Source organism: Colobus angolensis, unplaced genomic scaffold (assembly GCF_000951035.1).
Source record: "Colobus angolensis palliatus isolate OR3802 unplaced genomic scaffold, Cang.pa_1.0 Scaffold257, whole genome shotgun sequence".
In the NCBI taxonomy this organism is placed as follows: Eukaryota; Metazoa; Chordata; class Mammalia; order Primates; family Cercopithecidae; genus Colobus; species Colobus angolensis.
Window position 1 is genome coordinate 963,545 of NW_012115788.1, and position 8,217 is coordinate 971,761.

Sequence of the window (8,217 nt, forward strand, 5' to 3'; positions counted from 1 at the left end):
CTCTAAAATAGCCTCAGACAGGCCCTTCAGGAGGTAGTCCAGAAGAAGGTATTCTTTTCAAAGCAGATAACAGCTCCATGAGTGTCATTGCCCCTGAAGTCCTTCCAGCGGGATAAGACGTGGAGGTGGAAAACAATGATACGGATGATCCTGACCTTGTGTAGGCCTAGGCTAGTGTGTGTGTGTCTTTGTTTTTAACAAATAAGTTTAAAATTTTTTTTTAAAATTCTTAAATAGAAAAAAGTGTATAGAATAAAGATATAAAACATTTTTTGTATAGCTGTAAAATGTGTTCGTATTTTAAGCTAAGTGCTATTACAAAAGCATCACAAAGTTAAAAATAACTAAAAAGTTAATAAAACAAAAATGTTACAGTAAGCTAAGGTTAACTTATTACTGAAGAAAAAAAATTTTCATAAATTTCATGTAGCCTAAGTGTACATTGCTTATAAAGTCCACTAGAAAAAAATTTTCATAAATTTCATGTAGCCTAAGTGTACATTGCTTATAAAGTCCACAGCAGTGTGCAGTACTCCCGTTTACTCACCACTTACTCACTGACTCACCCACAGCAACTTCCAGACCTGCAAACTCCACTCACGGTAAGCATCCTATGCAGGTGTATTTTTGTTTTTAGACAGGATCTCATTCTGTCACCCAGGCTGTGGTGCAGTAGTACGATCATGGCTCACTGCAACCTTAAACTCCTGGGCGCAAGCAATCCTCCCACCTCAGTCTCCCCAGTAGCCCAGTCTCCACACTTGGCTAATTTTTTAATTTTTCTTTTGTAGAGACGGGGTCTCTCTATGTTGACCAAGCTGGGTTTGAATTCCTGGCCTCAAACGATTCTCCTGCTTCAGCTTCCCAAAGTGTTGGGATTACAGGCATGAGCCGCGGTGCCTGGCCAGGTGTACCATATTTTATCTTTTACATATTTTTCTGTACCTTTTCTATCTTTAGATACACAAACACCACTGTGTTACAACTGCCTATAGTATTAAGTTTAGTAACATGCTATACAACTTTGCAGCCTAGGATACCATATAACCTAAGTGTGTAGTAGGTTTCTGTAAGTTTACGCTCTATGCTGTTCACACCACAGAGAGATCCCCGAATGAAGCATTTCTCAGAACATATCCCCAACGTTAAAACACGTGACTGTATTTAGTAGAGATTTAAACACAGCATTCGCTGGCACTGAGGCTTGTTGGCTTTCCTCCCCAGCAGCCAGCCTCTTGCTTCCTGTACACAAGCTACACTCAGGGATTTGTTTCTCCCTCCATGATAGGGATGGCGTTTTCCAGCCAGAATCTCAAGCCCTCTCGTGCTCTGTGTAAGCCTTGGTGCTTTGTCCTCGCTGCAACACTTTCACTTCTACTTCACTTTCATGCTTTGCCTTAGAAAGAAATCTCAATCAATTGCTAGAAAGCTCCACATTCTGCTTCATGGAATTCCGAACGGAAGACTAGAAAGTTACCTGTTTGTGACTTGGACAGAAGTAAAGACATCATGTATCTTTCCCTCCCACCAAACCCTGTCATCAATAACACAAATAATATTGCTTCTTTCGATTGCAAAGATTATTATTACTTCTGCTCACATGGGACCTGATCTTCTGCTTTGAAAAAAGAATGATTCACCTTATCTGCATCTTAATGTATTCATTTGCACTGTGTGATTTGCTCCTCTTCTCTTACCCCCAATTCACTGCAAATCGAGAGGACTGCTAACAAATAGTAGTTGCACAAGAAAAAGGAAACCCACGTGTTCATATTATTTCAAAAGTTTGTGTCATCTCCTTGCACCTTCCTTAGGTTTGGAGCGGTCGTCATTTTCTTTTATCCGCTCCCACCGCCAGCTTGTTTCCCTCTGCTGTAATGTCCAATTCAGTATTTTCCCTACAACAGAAAACCCAGACACGGCAAAAATTCAAGACGTTCTGAAGAAACACCTGGAAGATACCCTAAACAAAATCAAAAGTGAGAGTCCGTAGATGCAAGCTGCTGCCCATTGGCCTCTCCAGCCACGCCCACAGGGGGAAGAGCCAATAGGAGTCCTCAGCATTGAAATTAACAGGCGGGAAAGACAGCCATTCCTACTCTGTGAGGATGCTGTGGAATGTAGTGGAAGGAGTATAAGAGAATAGATTGCAAGACCTGAAAGACCCACATTTTAATCCCAGCTCTTTCACTTTGATCATTGGATTCTTTCATGTGTTTATTTATTCAATAAATATGTATTGAGAACCTACTATGTGCCAAGGTTCTAAATTTCAAAGATACAGGGAGGAACAACAAGATATCTCTACTTTCAAGGAGATTAAGAGTATATTTGAGGTAATTGTTGGTCAATATATTTAACCTCCAAGATACTTACGGAATAAATAATACTGACCACATAGGTAACAATTACAATGGAATAATGTTTGTAATATGTTATTTGGTGCCATGGATATGATAAGCAGCCATTATTACTCCTTATACCTCCTCCCCCATTCCTCTGGTTTCCAAGTTTCTCCTTCAGTTATCTAAACACCTCTAAAAATGTCATTAACCCTGATAATGAATGGTATTCCAGATTGGTGTTGGTGATCCTGTGATTTCAAAGGCATGGGTACTTCCTGAAACTGGGCTGGAAAGAGTCTCTCTAAGATCTGACCTCGCAGTACACTGAGGTCATACTTCAAACCTCCTACCAAGATAGAAAAATAACAGTGGAGTAGAGGGGGTTTGGAGAGTGTTTAAATAATTTGGGGAGAAGATGTTATAAAATGTAACTGAGGCAATGCAGTTATTCAGATGTCTCAGCATATAGCACAATCTAGCAGAGAGGCATGTTATACTCTTATTATGTTTTTATTTAGTGTTTAAAAACATTTGAAATGATCAGAGTTGTAGATTTACTATGAAATCCAGCAAATGCTTAATATCTGTGTCCACTAAATTACGGCATGGCCTTAAAATTAAGTAAATGTTTATGTGTAAGTTTCCAAAAGTTAGCTAGCACAGAAATTAATCTGGAAGAAATAAAAAGGGAAAAAGGGGAATTTTGATTCCGAGTTAAAAAATAGATCCTAGAGTTGTTTTTTTTTTCTGCTTTGGGTTTTTACGCCTGCCCCCTAACTCTTTAAACACTTTTTAGTATGGATGTGAAACAAACATGCCTTTATATTTACCAAATAAGTAATCTGACCTTCAGCCAAAAAAAAAAGTAATTGGCCAGGCATAATGCAAAGAAGTACCCATGGGGTGGTTTGTGTAAGTCCCCTGAATTTTCCAGGAAAGAAAACAACCAGGGAAGAAAGAGACTTTTGTTGCAGAAACCTTTGGCCAAATTAGAAACAGATTTAATATTGTGTTCATGGGGGAATTGTCTAGTCAAATCCAGTCTACTCCTATGCCAGGGGAAGCTTCGAGGTAGGTCACTCAGGACATCCTTGTACTAAAGGGAACACAAAGCAGGGCATCACACAGCACCACACACTAAGGATTTTGAACTGAGCATATGAAAACATTTTCTTCTAGATTTAGTTGTGAGTTTTTTACAATGCAATTTTTGTTTCTCAAGTTTGTGAAATTTCATTGCATCCTGATATTTAGAAGTGAATCTTGTACCAAAAATTGTGTATTGTAAGTTGACAGAAACTCAGTCTGTAAATTTCTTGGGAGATTTAAGGACTTGGTTTAACAAGGCAAGTGCCAAGAAACATTATTTGACAACAAAATTGCACTCTTATCTTTAAATTTTTTGTTTTATAATCCACAAAACTACATTCATTACCTTTGGCTTATGGCGTCAAGTGAATTAGTAGGAACCTAGTACAATATGCTTTGATTTTTAAATAGTGTCAGTGTAGTGATACTGCACTGATGATTAAAAACATCCTCAATTTTGTCAAATTAATTGTCTATTAGCATCCATCTGAAATATAGAACTGATTTATTTTTGGGGGGCCTAGCAGTGATTGTCATAGATTGCCATCCTTATTTTCATTATATATTTCCAAACGAATTAATATTTTTTATTTTAGTTCCTCCTAATTTGAGAGCAATAGATTTATGTTTGCATGAATGTCTGTGATCCTTTAAGTTGGGCACAAGGGCACATTTTTGACCACTAGAGTTTGAAAGTACAGAAAGAAAGAATTCACCATGGAGGAAAGAAAACAGAAAGGAGGTGTAGCAAGCTCTGTTGCTTGAGTATTCAACATCTATTACTCCTCTCTTCCTAACAAACCCATATTTTGTTTAAGTCTCTACCCACCAGAGACGGTGTTATGTTTTCCTCTAATTTGGTCTTGAGGCCTCTCTGAGGAGAGTGGCTATAAACTTTATCCCCGCTTTGACAGGACAGGGCAGGGCAGGGCAGGGCAGGGCAGGGCTGGGCTAGAGCAAGGTGCCAGGTGGAGTTCCAGGGGAGGTGGTCGTGGATGTTTACACTGTGCCTTTCACAGGACCCTTTCAAATCCTGGCGCTTAAGTGTCTGACCCACGTCCAGGGGTCCCTCCCACAGGAAACTTACTTATCCTGGCAGATGCCCTTGTGACTCTTGTGTAAACTCTGTCCAATTTCTTTCTACCAAGACAGCCAGACTCTAGGAGGGCCCTGACCAGGACAAAAGTTACGTTCGGCTGTGTTGGTCAGATGAAACACAGGAGCAGTGTATTACTAACAGATTCCAGAGGGAAGAGGGCAGCATGCCTTGCAGGGCCAAAAGAAAGGGGAGAGCTGTCTGGAACATGCACACTTAACCAGCAGGGGGATAGCAAGAGAGAGAGAAAGAGACCTCTGGGCCAAAGCCTTTATTCTGGTCCAGCATGCTACCCAAGCAGGTTTCCCACAATGAGTTCTAATTGGCGGGTTTATAGCAAGCAGGTACGAGGTCCATGAAATCACACTGTGACCGAGAGGTGATCACTGTGGCATATCTGGGCAGTCCAGCCATGGTGTGGGGGGTCAGTGGGGTAAGTCAAGTAGGTTGCATCTAGCCATGCCATAAAAAGCTGGTCACCAGAGGCAGTTGTATAAAGCACATATCTGGATTGACCCACCTTGAGGAACTGGGAAGGGGTAGAGTTTGGAGGAATTGCAATCTGTGTCAAAATGTCTAAGCCCTGCTTCTAGTATGAGAGACTCCAACTTATATTCAAAATGAATGCTGAGACAACATAAAATTAATACAAATTCGGCTTTGCAGACACTGATGCCTCCCAGAGCCCTCTGCCACCAGCCATAGTCAACCCCATCATGTTCTTCAACATCGCCATCATTGGCGAGCCCTTAAGCAGAATCTCCTTGGAGCTGTTTGCAGACAAAGTTCCAAAGACAGCAGAAACTTTCATGCTCTGAGCACTAGAGAGAAAGGATTTGGTTATAACGGTTCCTGCTTTCACAGAATTCTTCCAGGGTTTATGTGTCAGGCTGGTGACTTCACAAACCATAATGGCACTGGGCAGCAAGTCACTCTATGGGGAGAAATTTGATCATGAGAACTTCATCCTGAAGCATACAGGTCATAGCATCTTGTCCATGGCAAATGTTGGACTCAACGCAAATAGTTCTCAGTTTTTCATCTGCACTGCCAAGACTGAGTGGTTGGATGGCAAGCATGTGGTTTTTGGCAAGGTGAAAGAAGGCATGAGTATCATGGAGGCCATGGAGTGCTTTGGGTCCAGGAATGGCAAGACCAGCAAGAAGATCACCATTGCTGACTGTGGACAACTGTAATAAATTTGACTTGTGTTTTATCTTAACCGCCAGACCATTCCTTCTGTAGTTCAGGAGAGCACCTTTCCACCCCATTTGCTCATAGTATCCTATAACCTTTGTGTTCTCACTTCAGTTCCTTTGGGTTCCATATTTTCCTTATTTCCTTCCATGCCTAACTAGATTGCAGACCTAAGTTTATGACTATGAAATAAGAAGTAAATAACAACAATAACAACAACAAATTATAAGAACTTACAGATGAACACTGTGGCTCATATCTGTAATCCCAGCACTAGGGGAGGCCGAGGGGGGAGGATCACTAGAGGCCAGGAGTTCAAGATCAGCCTGGGCAACATAGCAAGACCCCATCTTTACAAAAAATAACAAAACTAGCTGGGCATGGTGGCTCATGCCTGTGGTCCTAGCTACTCAGTAGGCTGAGTTGGGAGGATCACTGAGCCCAAGAGAGGTGGAGGCTGCAATGAACCGAGATCATGCCACTGCACTCCAAGCTGGGTAACAAAACGAGACACTGTCTCAAAAAGAAAAAAAAATTCGCTACAGAAGGTGACTCTATCTTCAGAATTATATCTAAGATCAAAAACGTTTTAGGCTATGACTTAGAGTAAGAAACAAACTTTGGGCCGGGCGCGGTGGCTCGAGCCTGTAATCCCAGCACTTTGGGAGGCCGAGACGGGCAGATCACGAGGTCAGGAGATCGAGACCATCCTGGCTAACACGGTGAAACCCCGTCTCTACTAAAAAATACAAAAAACTAGCCGGGCGAGGTGGCGGGCGCCTGTAGTCCCAGCTCCTCAGGAGGCTGAGGCAGGAGAATGGTGTAAACCCGGGAGGCGGAGCTTGCAGTGAGCTGAGATCGCGCCACTGCACTCCAGTCCGGGCAACAGAGCGAGACTCTGCCTCAAAAAAAAGAAACAAACTTTGCATGGCAACCCAGCACACACATGCATTCTACATAACTTTAGAGAAAATGGAAAAGAAAATTTAATGAAATAATATTCACCTTTGTAATGTGCATTATGCTCTGGTACGGTTCTTCTATTTCATTTTCTGATGATGACTCTGATTCACTGCATTTCATTTCCCAGTCAACTAATGGATCATAAGACAAAAACACTGGTTTAAACCTGTCATGTCAACACCACTCCTCTTAGCAATTTTTCAGTCTTAAAAGAAAACTAAAAAAGTGAATTTATGAATTGGAAAAACTCAATATTAACATGTCAATTCTCCCCAAATTGATCTATAGATTCAACACAGTCTCAAGTAAAATATCAGAAATTTTTTGTATATATGGATAAGCTGAGTCTACAAGTTATATGATGGACAAAGGAAAGAGATTAGAGAAAACCATTTTGTAAAAGAAAAACAGTTGATAAATTTATACTTATGACTTCAAGACTTACTGTGATAAGCTGCAGTAATCAAGATAGTTTGATACTGGTGAGACATGAAATCACAAACTCAGATCAATGCAACAGAGTAGAGTCCAGAAGCAGGTCCACACAAATCAACTCTAACCATTTTGACTGAGGGACAAAGGAAATTCAAAGAAAAGATGATCTTTTCAATTGATGGTACTGAAAAACCAGACATCCATAAGCAAAGACATTGCATTTCAACCTATGCCTCCTACATTATATAAAAGCTAACTTAAAATGGAGCCCAGATCTAAATGGAAAACTTAGAACTTTTAGAAGAAAACATAGAAGGAAACTTTGTTAGCTTGGATTAGGAAAGGACTTCTTCAGTATGACAACCAAAGCACAATAAATGAAAGAAAAAGTGATAAATTTGACTTCACCAAAATTAAAATCTTGGGCCAGGCATGCCTGGCTCACGCCTGTAATCTCAGCACTTTGGGAGGCCAAGGCAGGAGGATCACTTGAGCCCAGGAGTTTGAGATTAGCCTGAGCAACATAGTGAGACCCTGTCTCTATGTGTTTTTCTTTTTTTTAATTAAAATCTTTTGCTTCATAAAATGCAGCTTTATAAAAATGAAAAGACAATCCACAAGCTATGAAGGATACATGTACAAAACACATATACAACAAAGAACTCACATCCAGAATATATAAAGAACTTTTAAAACTCAACAGTAAGAAAAGATAAAAGTAAAAACATGGGCGAAAGATTTGAATGAGATCTCTATTAAAGAAGGTATATAAATGGCAAATAAGCACATGAAAGGATGGTAAACTCAGTTTGCATCAGGGAAATGCAAATTAAAACCACAATAATATACCACTACACATCTATTAGAATGGCTGACATTTAAAAATGGTAATATTAAGTGCTGTTGAAGATGCAGAACAATTGTCACTTGTATACAATGCTAGTTCTGTTACAGTGGGTAGCTAGTCAGACATGAGCTGGGCAGGAGAGGGCTCCCCCAGTCCCACCAGGAATGTTAGGCGATCATCAAGTGATGGTCAGGTGACTGTTACATTGTTTCTCTAAAATAATAATTAGTGCCAGCTAGCGCCAG

The 8,217-nt window shown here is 40.5% G+C and overlaps 1 pseudogene; it reads left to right on the plus strand.

The window, feature by feature from the left end:
• Positions 1 to 1,290: 1,290 nt before the first annotated feature.
• LOC105515260 lies at positions 1,291 to 5,726 on the plus strand (annotated as a pseudogene).
• Positions 5,727 to 8,217: the final 2,491 nt, after the last annotated feature.